The sequence below is a fragment of the Hyla sarda genome, unplaced genomic scaffold (genome assembly GCF_029499605.1).
Source record: "Hyla sarda isolate aHylSar1 unplaced genomic scaffold, aHylSar1.hap1 scaffold_1727, whole genome shotgun sequence".
Classification (NCBI taxonomy): Eukaryota; Metazoa; Chordata; class Amphibia; order Anura; family Hylidae; genus Hyla; species Hyla sarda.
In genome coordinates this window covers 58310-73002 of record NW_026608368.1, presented here as the reverse complement: position 1 = coordinate 73002, position 14693 = coordinate 58310, and the positions used below count along the sequence as shown (strand labels likewise).

The following is a 14693-nucleotide window of genomic DNA, read 5'->3' as shown; positions in this document are numbered from 1 at the left end:
TGAGTGTCACATCTATAGTGCTCCTCTGAGTGTCACATCTATAGTGCTCCTCTGATGTCACATCTATAGTGCTCCTCTGATGTCACATCTATAGTGCTCCTCTGAGTGTCACATCTATAGTGCTCCTCTGAGTGTTACATCTATAGTGCTCCTCTGAGTGTCACATCTATAGTGCTCCTCTGAGTGTCACATCTATACTGCTCCTCTGAGTGTTACATCTATAGTGCTCCTCTGAGTGTCACATCTATAGTGCTCCTCTGAGTGTCACATCTATAGTGCTCCTCTGAGTGTTACATCTATAGTGCTCCTCTGAGTGTCACATCTATAGTGCTCCTCTGAGTGTCACATCTATAGTGCTCCTCTGAGTGTACATCTATAGTGCTCCTCTGAGTGTCACATCTATAGTGCTCCTCTGAGTGTCACATCTATAGTGCTCCTCTGAGTGTCACATCTATAGTGCTCCTCTGAGTGTCACATCTATAGTGCTCCTCTGAGTGTCACATCTATAGTGCTCCTCTGAGTGTTACATCTATAGTGCTCCTCTGAGTGTTACATCTATAGTGCTCCTCTGAGTGTTACATCTATAGTGCTCCTCTGAGTGTACATCTATAGTGCTCCTCTGAGTGTCACATCTATAGTGCTCCTCTGAGTGTCACATCTATAGTGCTCCTCTGAGTGTCACATCTATACTGCTCCTCTGAGTGTTACATCTATAGTGCTCCTCTGAGTGTCACATCTATAGTGCTCCTCTGAGTGTCACATCTATAGTGCTCCTCTGAGTGTTACATCTATAGTGCTCCTCTGATGTCACATCTATAGTGCTCCTCTGAGTGTCACATCTATAGTGCTCCTCTGAGTGTTACATCTATAGTGCTCCTCTGAGTGTCACATCTATAGCTGCTCCTCTGAGTGTTACATCTATAGTGCTCCTCTGAGTGTCACATCTATAGTGCTCCTCTGAGTGTCACATCTATAGTGCTCCTCTGAGTGGTCACATCTATAGTGCTCCTCTGAGTGTCACATCTATAGTGCTCCTCTGAGTGTCACATCTATAGTGCTCCTCTGAGTGTCACATCTATAGCTGCTCCTCTGAGTGTCACATCTATAGTGCTCCTCTGAGTGTCACATCTATAGTGCTCCTCTGAGTGTCACATCTATAGTGCTCCTCTGAGTGTTACATCTATAGTGCTCCTCTGAGTGTCACATCTATAGTGCTCCTCTGAGTGTCACATCTATAGTGCTCCTCTGAGTGTTACATCTATAGTGCTCCTCTGAGTGTCACATCTATACGTGCTCCTCTGAGTGTCACATCTATACTGCTCCTCTGAGTGTTACATCTATAGTGCTCCTCTGAGTGTCACATCTATAGTGCTCCTCTGAGTGTCACATCTATAGTGCTCCTCTGAGTGTCACATCTATAGTGCTCCTCTGAGTGTCACATCTATAGTGCTCCTCTGAGTGTCACATCTATAGTGCTCCTCTGAGTGTCACATCTATAGTGCTCCTCTGAGTGTCACATCTATAGTGCTCCTCTGAGTGTCACATCTATAGTGCTCCTCTGAGTGTCACATCTATACGTGCTCCTCTGAGTGTCACATCTATAGTGCTCCTCTGAGTGTTACATCTATAGTGCTCCTCTGAGTGTCACATCTATAGTGCTCCTCTGAGTGTCACATCTATAGTGCTCCTCTGAGTGTCACATCTATAGTGCTCCTCTGAGTGTCACATCTATAGTGCTCCTCTGAGTGTCACATCTATAGTGCTCCTCTGAGTGTCACATCTATAGTGCTCCTCTGAGTGTTACATCTATAGTGCTCCTCTGAGTGTCACATCTATAGTACTCCTCTGAGTGTCACATCTATAGTGCTCCTCTGAGTGTCTACATCTATAGTGCTCCTCTGAGTGTCACATCTATACTGCTCCTCTGAGTGTCACATCTATAGTGCTCCTCTGAGTGTTACATCTATAGTGCTCCTCTGAGTGTCACATCTATAGTGCTCCTCTGAGTGTCACATCTATAGTGCTCCTCTGATGTCACATCTATAGTATCCTCTGAGTGTTACATCTATAGTGCTCCTCTGAGTGTTACATCTATAGTGCTCCTCTGAGTGTCACATCTATAGTGCTCCTCTGAGTGTTACATCTATAGTGCTCCTCTGAGTGTCACATCTATAGTGCTCCTCTGATGTCACATCTATAGTGCTCCTCTGAGTGTCACATCTATACTGCTCCTCTGATGTCACATCTATAGTGCTCCTCTGAGTGTCACATCTATAGTGCTCCTCTGATGTCACATCTATAGTGCTCCTCTGAGTGTCACATCTATAGTGCTCCTCTGAGTGTCACATCTATAGTGCTCCTCTGAGTGTTACATCTATAGTGCTCCTCTGAGTGTCACATCTATAGTGCTCCTCTGAGTGTCACATCTATACTGCTCCTCTGAGTGTTACATCTATAGTGCTCCTCTGAGTGTCACATCTATAGTGCTCCTCTGAGTGTTACATCTATAGTGCTCCTCTGAGTGTTACATCTATAGTGCTCCTCTGAGTGTTACATCTATAGTGCTCCTCTGAGTGTCACATCTATAGTGCTCCTCTGAGTGTCACATCTATAGTGCTCCTCTGAGTGTCACATCTATAGTGCTCCTCTGAGTGTCACATCTATAGTGCTCCTCTGAGTGTTACATCTATAGTGCTCCTCTGAGTGTCACATCTATAGTGCTCCTCTGAGTGTCACATCTATAGCTGCTCCTCTGAGTGTCACATCTATAGTGCTCCTCTGAGTGTCACATCTATAGTGCTCCTCTGAGTGTCACATCTATACGTGCTCCTCTGAGTGTTACATCTATAGTGCTCCTCTGAGTGTCACATCTATAGTGCTCCTCTGAGTGTCACATCTATAGTGCTCCTCTGAGTGTTACATCTATAGTGCTCCTCTGAGTGTCACATCTATAGTGCTCCTCTGAGTGTCACATCTATAGCTGCTCCTCTGAGTGTTACATCTATACTGCTCCTCTGAGTGTCACATCTATAGTGCTCCTCTGAGTGTTACATCTATAGTGCTCCTCTGAGTGTCACATCTATAGTGCTCCTCTGAGTGTTACATCTATACTGCTCCTCTGAGTGTCACATCTATAGTGCTCCTCTGAGTGTCACATCTATACTGCTCCTCTGATGTCACATCTATAGTGCTCCTCTGAGTGTTACATCTATAGTGCTCCTCTGAGTGTACATCTATACTGCTCCTCTGAGTGTCACATCTATAGTGCTCCTCTGAGTGTCACATCTATAGTGCTCCTCTGAGTGTCACATCTATAGTGCTCCTCTGAGTGTCACATCTATAGTGCTCCTCTGAGTGTTACATCTATAGTGCTCCTCTGAGTGTCACATCTATAGTGCTCCTCTGAGTGTTACATCTATAGTGCTCCTCTGAGTGTCACATCTATAGTGCTCCTCTGAGTGTCACATCTATAGTGCTCCTCTGAGTGTCACATCTATAGTGCTCCTCTGAGTGTCACATCTATAGTGCTCCTCTGAGTGTCACATCTATAGTGCTCCTCTGAGTGTCACATCTATACTGCTCCTCTGAGTGTCACATCTATAGTGCTCCTCTGAGTGTCACATCTATAGTGCTCCTCTGAGTGTCACATCTATAGTGCTCCTCTGAGTGTTACATCTATAGTGCTCCTCTGAGTGTCACATCTATAGTGCTCCTCTGAGTGTTACATCTATAGTGCTCCTCTGAGTGTTACATCTATAGTGCTCCTCTGAGTGTTACATCTATAGTGCTCCTCTGAGTGTCACATCTATAGTGCTCCTCTGAGTGTCACATCTATAGTGCTCCTCTGAGTGTCACATCTATAGTGCTCCTCTGAGTGTCACATCTATACTGCTCCTCTGAGTGTCACATCTATAGTACTCCTCTGAGTGTTACATCTATAGTGCTCCTCTGAGTGTCACATCTATAGTGCTCCTCTGAGTGTCACATCTATAGTGCTCCTCTGAGTGTCACATCTATAGTGCTCCTCTGAGTGTCACATCTATAGTGCTCCTCTGAGTGTCACATCTATAGTGCTCCTCTGAGTGTCACATCTATAGTGCTCCTCTGAGTGTTACATCTATAGTGCTCCTCTGAGTGTCACATCTATAGTACTCCTCTGAGTGTCACATCTATAGTGCTCCTCTGAGTGTTACATCTATAGTGCTCCTCTGAGTGTCACATCTATACTGCTCCTCTGAGTGTCACATCTATAGTGCTCCTCTGAGTGTTACATCTATAGTGCTCCTCTGAGTGTCACATCTATAGTGCTCCTCTGAGTGTTACATCTATAGTGCTCCTCTGAGTGTCACATCTATAGTGCTCCTCTGAGTGTCACATCTATAGTGCTCCTCTGAGTGTCACATCTATACTGCTCCTCTGAGTGTTACATCTATAGTGCTCCTCTGAGTGTCACATCTATACTGCTCCTCTGAGTGTTACATCTATAGTGCTCCTCTGAGTGTCACATCTATAGTGCTCCTCTGAGTGTCACATCTATAGTGCTCCTCTGAGTGTCACATCTATAGTGCTCCTCTGAGTGTCACATCTATAGTGCTCCTCTGATGTCACATCTATAGTGCTCCTCTGAGTGTCACATCTATACTGCTCCTCTGAGTGTCACATCTATAGTGCTCCTCTGAGTGTTACATCTATAGTGCTCCTCTGAGTGTCACATCTATAGTGCTCCTCTGAGTGTCACATCTATACTGCTCCTCTGATGTCACATCTATACTGCTCCTCTGAGTGTCACATCTATAGTGCTCCTCTGAGTGTTACATCTATAGTGCTCCTCTGAGTGTCACATCTATACTGCTCCTCTGAGTGTCACATCTATAGTGCTCCTCTGAGTGTCACATCTATACTGCTCCTCTGATGTCACATCTATAGTGCTCCTCTGAGTGTTACATCTATAGTGCTCCTCTGAGTGTCACATCTATAGTGCTCCTCTGAGTGTTACATCTATAGTGCTCCTCTGAGTGTCACATCTATAGTGCTCCTCTGAGTGTCACATCTATAGTGCTCCTCTGAGTGTTACATCTATACTGCTCCTCTGAGTGTTACATCTATAGTGCTCCTCTGAGTGTTACATCTATAGTGCTCCTCTGATGTCACATCTATAGTGCTCCTCTGAGTGTCACATCTATAGTGCTCCTCTGAGTGTCACATCTATAGTGCTCCTCTGAGTGTCACATCTATAGTGCTCCTCTGAGTGTCACATCTATAGTGCTCCTCTGAGTGTTACATCTATAGTACTCCTCTGAGTGTCACATCTATAGTGCTCCTCTGAGTGTTACATCTATACTGCTCCTCTGAGTGTCACATCTATAGTGCTCCTCTGAGTGTCACATCTATAGTGCTCCTCTGAGTGTTACATCTATAGTGCTCCTCTGATGTCACATCTATACTGCTCCTCTGAGTGTCACATCTATAGTGCTCCTCTGAGTGTTACATCTATAGTGCTCCTCTGAGTGTCACATCTATAGTGCTCCTCTGAGTGTCACATCTATAGTGCTCCTCTGAGTGTTACATCTATAGTGCTCCTCTGAGTGTCACATCTATAGTGCTCCTCTGAGTGTCACATCTATAGTGCTCCTCTGAGTGTCACATCTATAGTGCTCCTCTGAGTGTCACATCTATAGTGCTCCTCTGAGTGTCACATCTATAGTGCTCCTCTGAGTGTCACATCTATAGTGCTCCTCTGAGTGTCACATCTATAGTGCTCCTCTGAGTGTCACATCTATAGTGCTCCTCTGAGTGTCACATCTATAGTGCTCCTCTGAGTGTCACATCTATAGTGCTCCTCTGAGTGTCACATCTATAGTGCTCCTCTGAGTGTTACATCTATACTGCTCCTCTGAGTGTTACATCTATAGTGCTCCTCTGAGTGTCACATCTATAGTGCTCCTCTGAGTGTTACATCTATAGTGCTCCTCTGAGTGTCACATCTATAGTGCTCCTCTGAGTGTTACATCTATAGTGCTCCTCTGAGTGTCACATCTATAGTGCTCCTCTGAGTGTCACATCTATAGTGCTCCTCTGAGTGTCACATCTATAGTGCTCCTCTGAGTGTTACATCTATAGTGCTCCTCTGATGTCACATCTATAGTGCTCCTCTGAGTGTCACATCTATAGTGCTCCTCTGAGTGTCACATCTATAGTGCTCCTCTGAGTGTCACATCTATAGTGCTCCTCTGAGTGTCACATCTATAGTGCTCCTCTGAGTGTCACATCTATAGTGCTCCTCTGAGTGTTACATCTATAGTGCTCCTCTGAGTGTTACATCTATAGTGCTCCTCTGAGTGTCACATCTATAGTGCTCCTCTGAGTGTCACATCTATAGTGCTCCTCTGAGTGTCACATCTATAGTGCTCCTCTGAGTGTCACATCTATAGTGCTCCTCTGAGTGTCACATCTATAGTGCTCCTCTGAGTGTCACATCTATAGTGCTCCTCTGATGTCACATCTATACTGCTCCTCTGAGTGTTACATCTATAGTGCTCCTCTGAGTGTCACATCTATAGTGCTCCTCTGAGTGTCACATCTATACTGCTCCTCTGAGTGTCACATCTATAGTGCTCCTCTGAGTGTCACATCTATAGTGCTCCTCTGAGTGTCACATCTATAGTGCTCCTCTGAGTGTCACATCTATAGTGCTCCTCTGAGTGTCACATCTATAGTGCTCCTCTGATGTCACATCTATAGTGCTCCTCTGAGTGTCACATCTATAGTGCTCCTCTGAGTGTTACATCTATAGTGCTCCTCTGAGTGTTACATCTATAGTGCTCCTCTGAGTGTTACATCTATACTGCTCCTCTGAGTGTTACATCTATACTGCTCCTCTGAGTGTCACATCTATACTGCTCCTCTGAGTGTTACATCTATAGTGCTCCTCTGAGTGTTACATCTATAGTGCTCCTCTGAGTGTCACATCTATAGTGCTCCTCTGATGTCACATCTATAGTGCTCCTCTGAGTGTCACATCTATAGTGCTCCTCTGAGTGTTACATCTATAGTACTCCTCTGAGTGTCACATCTATAGTGCTCCTCTGAGTGTCACATCTATAGTGCTCCTCTGAGTGTTACATCTATACTGCTCCTCTGAGTGTTACATCTATAGTGCTCCTCTGAGTGTCACATCTATAGTGCTCCTCTGAGTGTCACATCTATAGTGCTCCTCTGAGTGTCACATCTATAGTGCTCCTCTGAGTGTTACATCTATAGTGCTCCTCTGAGTGTTACATCTATACTGCTCCTCTGAGTGTTACATCTATAGTGCTCCTCTGAGTGTCACATCTATACTGCTCCTCTGAGTGTTACATCTATAGTGCTCCTCTGAGTGTTACATCTATAGTGCTCCTCTGAGTGTCACATCTATACTGCTCCTCTGATTGTTACATCTATAGTGCTCCTCTGAGTGTCACATCTATAGTGCTCCTCTGATGTCACATCTATACTGCTCCTCTGAGTGTTACATCTATAGTGCTCCTCTGATGTCACATCTATACTGCTCCTCTGAGTGTCACAGCCCCTAAAATCAATGGGGATCCCATGGCACAGACCCCAATGGCCTTATGATGTACAGATCAGTCCAGCTTTACATTTTCTATAGTTTAGTTCTCTCATGAACAGTGTAACCAGATTTAAAAAAAAAGTCACCCATTAGCGATACAAAATTGCCCTAAAAATGTGCCAATGTTCCCCCACAGTGGTAGATACCAGCTGTGCACAGGCCCTGCAGACTGCATAAATTATTACAGTTAGGTGAATCATGAGTGACGTCCCATAGTTTAAGTCCCTCTCTCTTTGCTCCCATAGTTGAAGTCCCTCTCTCTTTTGCCTTTTAGTCAAAGTCCCCCTATCTTTGCTTTCTTTGCCCCTCTCTTTGTCCAGTTGTAGGCCCCCTCTCTTTGCCCCCCATAGTTGTAGGCCCCCTCTCTTTGCCCCCCATAGTTGTAGGCACTCTCTCTTTGCTCCTCATAGTTGTAGGCCCCCTCTCTGTGCCCTTATAGTTGTAGGCCCTCTCTCTGTGCCCCCATAGTTATAGGCCCCCTCTCTTTGCCCCCCCCCGCCATAGTTGTAGGCACCCTCTTTTTGTCCCCATAGTTGAAGTCCCCCTCTCTTTGCTCCCCAAAGTTGTAGGCCCCCTCTCTGTGCCCCCATAGTTATAGGCCCCCTCTCTTTGCCCCCATAGTTATAGGCCCACTCTCTTTGCCCCCCCCCATAGTTGTAGGCCCCCTCTCTTTGTCCCCATAGTTGAAGTCCCCCTCTTTTTGCTCCCCATAGTTGTAGGCCCGCCTCTCTGTGCCCCCATAGTTATAGGCCCCTCTCTGTGCCCCATAATTGCAGGCCTCCCTCTCTGTGTCCTCATAGTTTTTATAGGCCCCTTTTCTGTGCCCCCATAGTAAGTGGCCCCAGTCCCCAGATATACTGCCCTGCTGTGGTCCTCTACTGCTCATCTGGTCCAGAGTCAGGACCTACTTCTATGGAGGCCAGAGGAGCAGTGAGGGACTGAGGCCGAACGCTGTAGTTACCAGTTACCTTACAGACCTGGGCAGGTCACACGTTGTCCTGCAGGCTCTCCTTATTTCCTCCTGCGCAACATCAGGGGCACGATGTAACGGAAGGGCTTATGTGCATCACACTCATTACCTCTGTCCTACAAGCTACCAGCAGCAACTGCTCTTAAAGTGGCCACAGTGCAGGATGGCTCTTTAAGATCAGACAGCATAGGCCGTTTTAGGAGCAGTGTCCAGGTTCTGTGACATAAAAGTTTTTCGGGATGGTTGTCTAAACACCAGAACTATCTCGGTAACACCAGGATGTCTGGTGACCCTGCTCATTACACTCATCCATCATTATATAAGGAGAAGCTTCACGTACATAATCACTGGGGGTCCACACACAGACAAGGACATTGTATACACTAAAGTGTCCAGAGATCCTGTATAAATCTCACACCAGACATCACTGAATACTCTGAGTATAAGGATTAGTGATGAGCAGCAGGGGCCATATTCGAATTCGCAACATTTCGCGAATATATTGACGATTATTCATCCTATGTTCACAAAGTTCGCATATTAGCTATGTTCATTCACTTGTTTTTCCATGCAAATTTGCATAATTTTTTTTCCATGCTCATAAAAATTGCATAAAAATTAGCATGTGAAAAAAAATAAAAAATATGAAAAACAGACCCACGTGATAGACCCCTATTCGCGTGGAAAATTTGCATAAAAATGTGCATAAAAATTCGTCATTACGAATATATAGCACTATATTCCAAATATTTGCTGCTAAAAAGTACTGGAAGGGTAAAGATTTTTTAATAGAAGTCATTTACAAATCTGTTTAACTTTCTGGCACCAGTTCATTTATTTGTTTATTTTCCCAGAGTTCCCCTTTAAAACTATGAACCTCCAAATGTTGCAAAACTACAACGCCAAGCATGCCCGGACAGCCGAAGGCTGTCCGGGCATGCTAGGTGTTGTAGTTTTGCAACATTTGGAGGTCCAGAGTTTGGAGACCGCTGCTTTGGGTGGAAGCCTGCGGCCAGAGATTCTGTAGAATCATAAATGATTAATATTTCTGCCCAGGGTTCTTTGTAAGAAATCGTTTACCTGAAGACAAATCTTCAAACTCACTGTCGTCCTCTTCATCTGTTTTCATCTTTTCATCTTCTAGAAAAAAAAAGTAGAAGAATAATAACCCCGACTCCACTGACAAATCGGGGTATGAGCCCATCTGTACCTATGTCTAAGGGGGATAGGGGGTATTCAGGTTATTGTAAGATTTCTGCGTACTTTTTTTTTTTTTATAGCCGAGGCGCGTGCTCTCTATCACCCAAAGTGCAAGAAAAAGTGCAAACGTGTCACACTAAAAAAAACGTGCACAAAGGATGCGGTCTATTGCTAATGCAAAAAACAAAGAAAAAGGGGGATTCAGCTCACCACCGTGTGGTATTGGATGCAGGAGCTCCGTAGTTGCAGGAGAGCAAGGCAGGCAAGGCGTGGGCCTTGTCCCGGAGAACAATGGAAGTAGAAAGCACACGTGCAGGGGGGCCTCCAGCTGCTCCAAAAAGTCCAATTAGAAAATTAAAACTTAATCTTTAATATAGCATGTTTAAAAACAAAGGATATCCATGATGGAAAGGGATCAAAGGAGATCCCTTAGTGCCACGACTAAGAGCCAGTACAGGCTCGAAATGCGTCGGTTTACCTTTCTTTTTTTATTTCCATCATGGATATCCTTTGTTTTTAAACATACTATATTAAAGGTGAAGTTTTAATTTTCTAATTGGACTTTTTGGAGCAGCTGGAGGCCCCCCTGCACGTGTGGTCTATTGCTAAGCCCTTCTCCAACAGGAGAGAGGCCCCCCCAACAAACCTACCTTTCACCTCCGGGCCAAAAGGCACCTGCAAGGATCCAGGTTTGATGCCCCTTTTCGCCGAAGCTACTAAGGGGCTGAAAATGCTCCTGGCTTCAACCTTGGCGTTAGCCAAAGTATCAGCCGAGGAGCCGTATACTAATGGCATCTTGACCGAAGCCAAGATGCCCAGGGGTTGCAGGGAGGTGAGGAACCTAATGGCCACACACACCTTCCTTAGACTGCCAGGAGGGACACCCAGAAGGGCTACCACATCCTGACAATCCTGTGTACAAAACAACACGTAAAAGTGGCACAGTGACAAAACACAAAATAATAAATAAGTGGAGGAGTGCAGATATACTGCCCGGTCATCCAGCCGGATCTATAAAAATTGCCCGAATCCTAGCCAGAAGGCCGGGATACCAAGGGTGAGTGCCAAAGGTGAAGAGTAATAATGTAGTGCGTTCACTCGGTGAGTTATAACACCCAGTGAGTTTCGGCACCTCAGGGTCACCACTCCCCGAGGCGAGACCCGGAGGAAGCAGGTCACATCAGGGCAGCCGTCGAGCTGATTCCTCAGAACCAGCCCCGGAACGTCCTGGTACACCTGCCTCCTCCATGCAGCACCCATCCCCACCAGCTCAATACCGGCGCTTCGGGTCACCGGCGAAAGCTGATAAGAACAGATACTACACTTGATCTTAGCCAAAAGGCCGAGAAGCGACTGTCCATAAATAGAAAAGATTTGTGTTTTAGATATAATAATATCGCCAGACAGAATTACTCCAGTTTTGCAGGGGCGTGTTCAGACTTAAAAGGGTACTCTGGTGGAAAACATTTTATTTTATTTTTTAATCAACTGTTGCCAGAAAGTTAAACAGATATGTAAATTAGAAAGAACTCCGTCCGGCACCAAGGTATGAGGTAAAAAAGGCTTGTCTTTATTTATTCCACTGCAGGATACATACAGATAAAGATGTCTGACGCGTTTCGCCCTTTGCAAAGCCCTGCAAAGGGCGAAACGCGTCAGTCATCTTTATCTGTATGTATCCTGCAGTGGAATAAATAAAGACAAGCCTTTTTTACCTCATACTTTGGTGCCGGACGGAGTTCTTTCTAGCATAAGGAGTTGCCGGAGGCGGTGCCGGCAGTCCGCAGCACAGGTGCAAGAGGTGTCCGGCGCTGGTGAGAGCGGTATCCATATCCCTTTGCCTTACAAGATATGTAAATTACTTCTATTTAAAAATCTTAATCCTTACAGTATTTATCAGCTGCTGTATACTACACCGGAATTTTCTTTCCAGTCTGACCACAGTGCTCTCTGCTGACACCTCTGCCCATATCAGGAACTGTCCAGAGCAGGGGAGGTTTGCTATGAGGATTTGCTTCAACTCTACTGGTCAGAGGTGTCAGCAGAGAGCACTGTTGTCAGTCTGGAGAGAACTACACAACTTCCTGTGGAGCATACAACAGCTGATAAGTACTGGAAGGATTAAGATTTTTATGTAGAAGTAATTTACAAATCTGTTTAACTTTCTGGCACCAGTTGATTAAAAAAAAATGTTTTCCGGTGGAGTACCGAAGTAACAAAATAAATAAATAAATAAATAAATAACCATAATCTGCGACAAAATCTGAAATGGCAAAAACACAATGTATCTGCGCCTAAACAAGTACTAGTTGGTGCAACAATAACACAGGGACTATAATGTATAATTCACCAGCCTTTAGTGGGGTGTCTAATCATAGGATACATTTAATTAAACGTCACGTTCCCGTCTGACATTAATAGAATCCTAAAATTGTCACCCGCAGAAAAGTTAGAAAATAACAAATCCTATAACAAAACTGTTCTCCCCATTAGAGAAGATAATAGTGACAGTGAAATGTTATAATAATCAGTTTTCTCCCTTTTCCTTTTGTATTCCCATATATTTCCTCCCATATTCCCCTTCTCCCCCCACCATATTCCCCTCCTTCCACTAACCCCCCCATTTTCCCCTTCTTCCCCCCATATTCCCCTCCTTCCACCAACCCCCCCATATTCCCCTTCTCCCCCACCATATTCCCCTCCTTCCACTAACACCCCCCCATATTCCCCTTCTCCCCCCCATATTCCCCTCCTTCCACTAACCCCCCCATATTCCCCTTCTCCCCCCCATATTCCCCTCCTTCCACTAACCCCCCCATATTCCCCTTCTCCCCCCCCCCATATTCCCCTCCTTCCACTAACCCCCCCCATATTCCCCTTCTTCCACCCCCATATTCCTCCAGGCAGCCACTTCTGTTAACCGGTCACATATATAACCCCCAATAGTCAGACTGTAGATACAACATGAACGTGTTGCAGTAACAGACGGAGGATATTTCCTGTATTCCCATAAGTCAGCACTTGTTTTCTGTATACCACTCACCCCTGAGGGCTATCATGCACTCAGCTGTATTACACACACTCAACTATATAACACACACTTAAAGGGTTACTCCACTGCTCAGCGTTTGGAACAAACTGTTCCGAATGCTGGAGCCGGCGACGGGAGCGCGTGACGTCATAGTGACCCCTCAATGCAAGTCTATAGAAGATTCATATGAAGGTGAGCCTCCTGAGGGGACCAGCAGCCCTGGACCATCAGGTGCTGAAATCAGGCCCGTCGCTACAGGACAGGCAAACCAAGCAATTGCTTGGGGCCCGAGCTGCCTGGGGGCCCTGAGGACAGCCAGTGCTTGCCTGTCCTGTAGCGATTAACAATCCAGCACTTAAAGTTTGTGCTCCGGGCCCCAGGCATCCAGTCAAACAAGAGGGCCCCCGAATGTCTGACATTTTTTTTTAAACAAACTAATTTGCAGCTTTGGAGTTCTTCTCACCTCACCACAATCACGCTCCCCCCACCCCCGCTGCACTTGGTATGTTCCCTCAGCCCGGACACTTCTCTCAGCCTTCAGCCGTCTGAGCAGGAGGAGGGGGAGGAGGGAGGATAGAGCTGTGAGGAAAGGATAGCGCAGAGGCTGTACAACATGGGGCCTGACTACAGTAGGTGTCCCTGCATGTATATATGTGTATAAGCATGCGTGTGTGTGTGGATATATGGCTGTCTGGGCATGCTGGGTGTTGTAGTTTTGCAATCTCTGTAGGCACATTGGTTGGGAAACACTGATCTATTCTATCTGTGTGTGTATGAAGCATGTACAGTATGTAATGTGTACAGTGTGTTGTGTGTTTATAATACATGCATGTACAGTATGTAATGTGCATAGTATGTGTGTATGATCTATGTACAGTATGTAATGTGTACAGTGTGTGCGTGTATGAAGCATGCATGTACAGTGTGTAATGTGTACAGTGTGTGATGCATGTACAGTATGTAATGTGTACAGTGTGTGTATGATGCATGTACAGTATGTAATGTGTACAGTGTGTGTGTGTGTGTGTGTGTGTGAAGCATGTACAGTATGTAATGTGTTCAGTATGTGTGTGTATGAAGCATGTACAGTATGTAATGTGTACAATATGTGTGTGTATGATGCATGTACCTTATGTAATGTGTGCAGTGTGTGTGTATGATGCATGTACAGTATGTAATGTGTACAGTGTGTGTATTATGCATGTATAGTATGTAATGTGTACAGTGTGTTGTGTGTGTATGAAGCATGCATGTTGAGTATGTAATGTGTACAGTGTGTGTGTGTCTGTGTGTGTGTGTGTGATGCATGTACAGTATGTAATGTGTACAGTGTGTGTGTATGATGCATGTACAGTATGTAATGTGTACAGTATGTGTGTGTATATGAAGCATGTACAGTATGTAATGTGTGCAGTGTGTGTGTATGATGCATGTACAGTATGTAATGTGTACAGTGTGTGTATGATGCATGTATAGTATGTAATGTGTACAGTATGTTGTGTGTATGAAGCATGCATGTACAGTATGTAATGTGTACAGTGTGTGTGTGTGTGTGATGCATGTACAGTATGTAATCTGTACAGTGTGTGTGTATGATGCATGTACAGTATGTAATGTGTACAGTGTGTGTGTATGATGCATGTACAGTATGTAATGTGTACAGTATGTGTGTATGAAGCATGTACAGTATGTAATGTGTGTAGTATGTTGTGTGTATGATGCTTGTACAGTATGTAAAGTGTACAGTATGTGTGTGTATATGATACATGTATAGTATGTAATGTGTACAGTGTGTTGTGTGTGTATGAAGCATGTACAGTATGTAATGTGTACAGTAAGTGTGATGCATGTACAGTATGTAATGTGTACAGTGTGTTGTGTGT

At 44.9% G+C, this 14693-nt stretch overlaps 1 pseudogene; it reads right to left on the bottom strand.

Moving 5' to 3' along the window:
- Positions 1-10998: 10998 nt before the first annotated feature.
- On the bottom strand, positions 10999-11133 carry LOC130312780 (U2 spliceosomal RNA; annotated as a pseudogene).
- Between the last annotated feature and the right edge of the window lie 3560 nt (positions 11134-14693).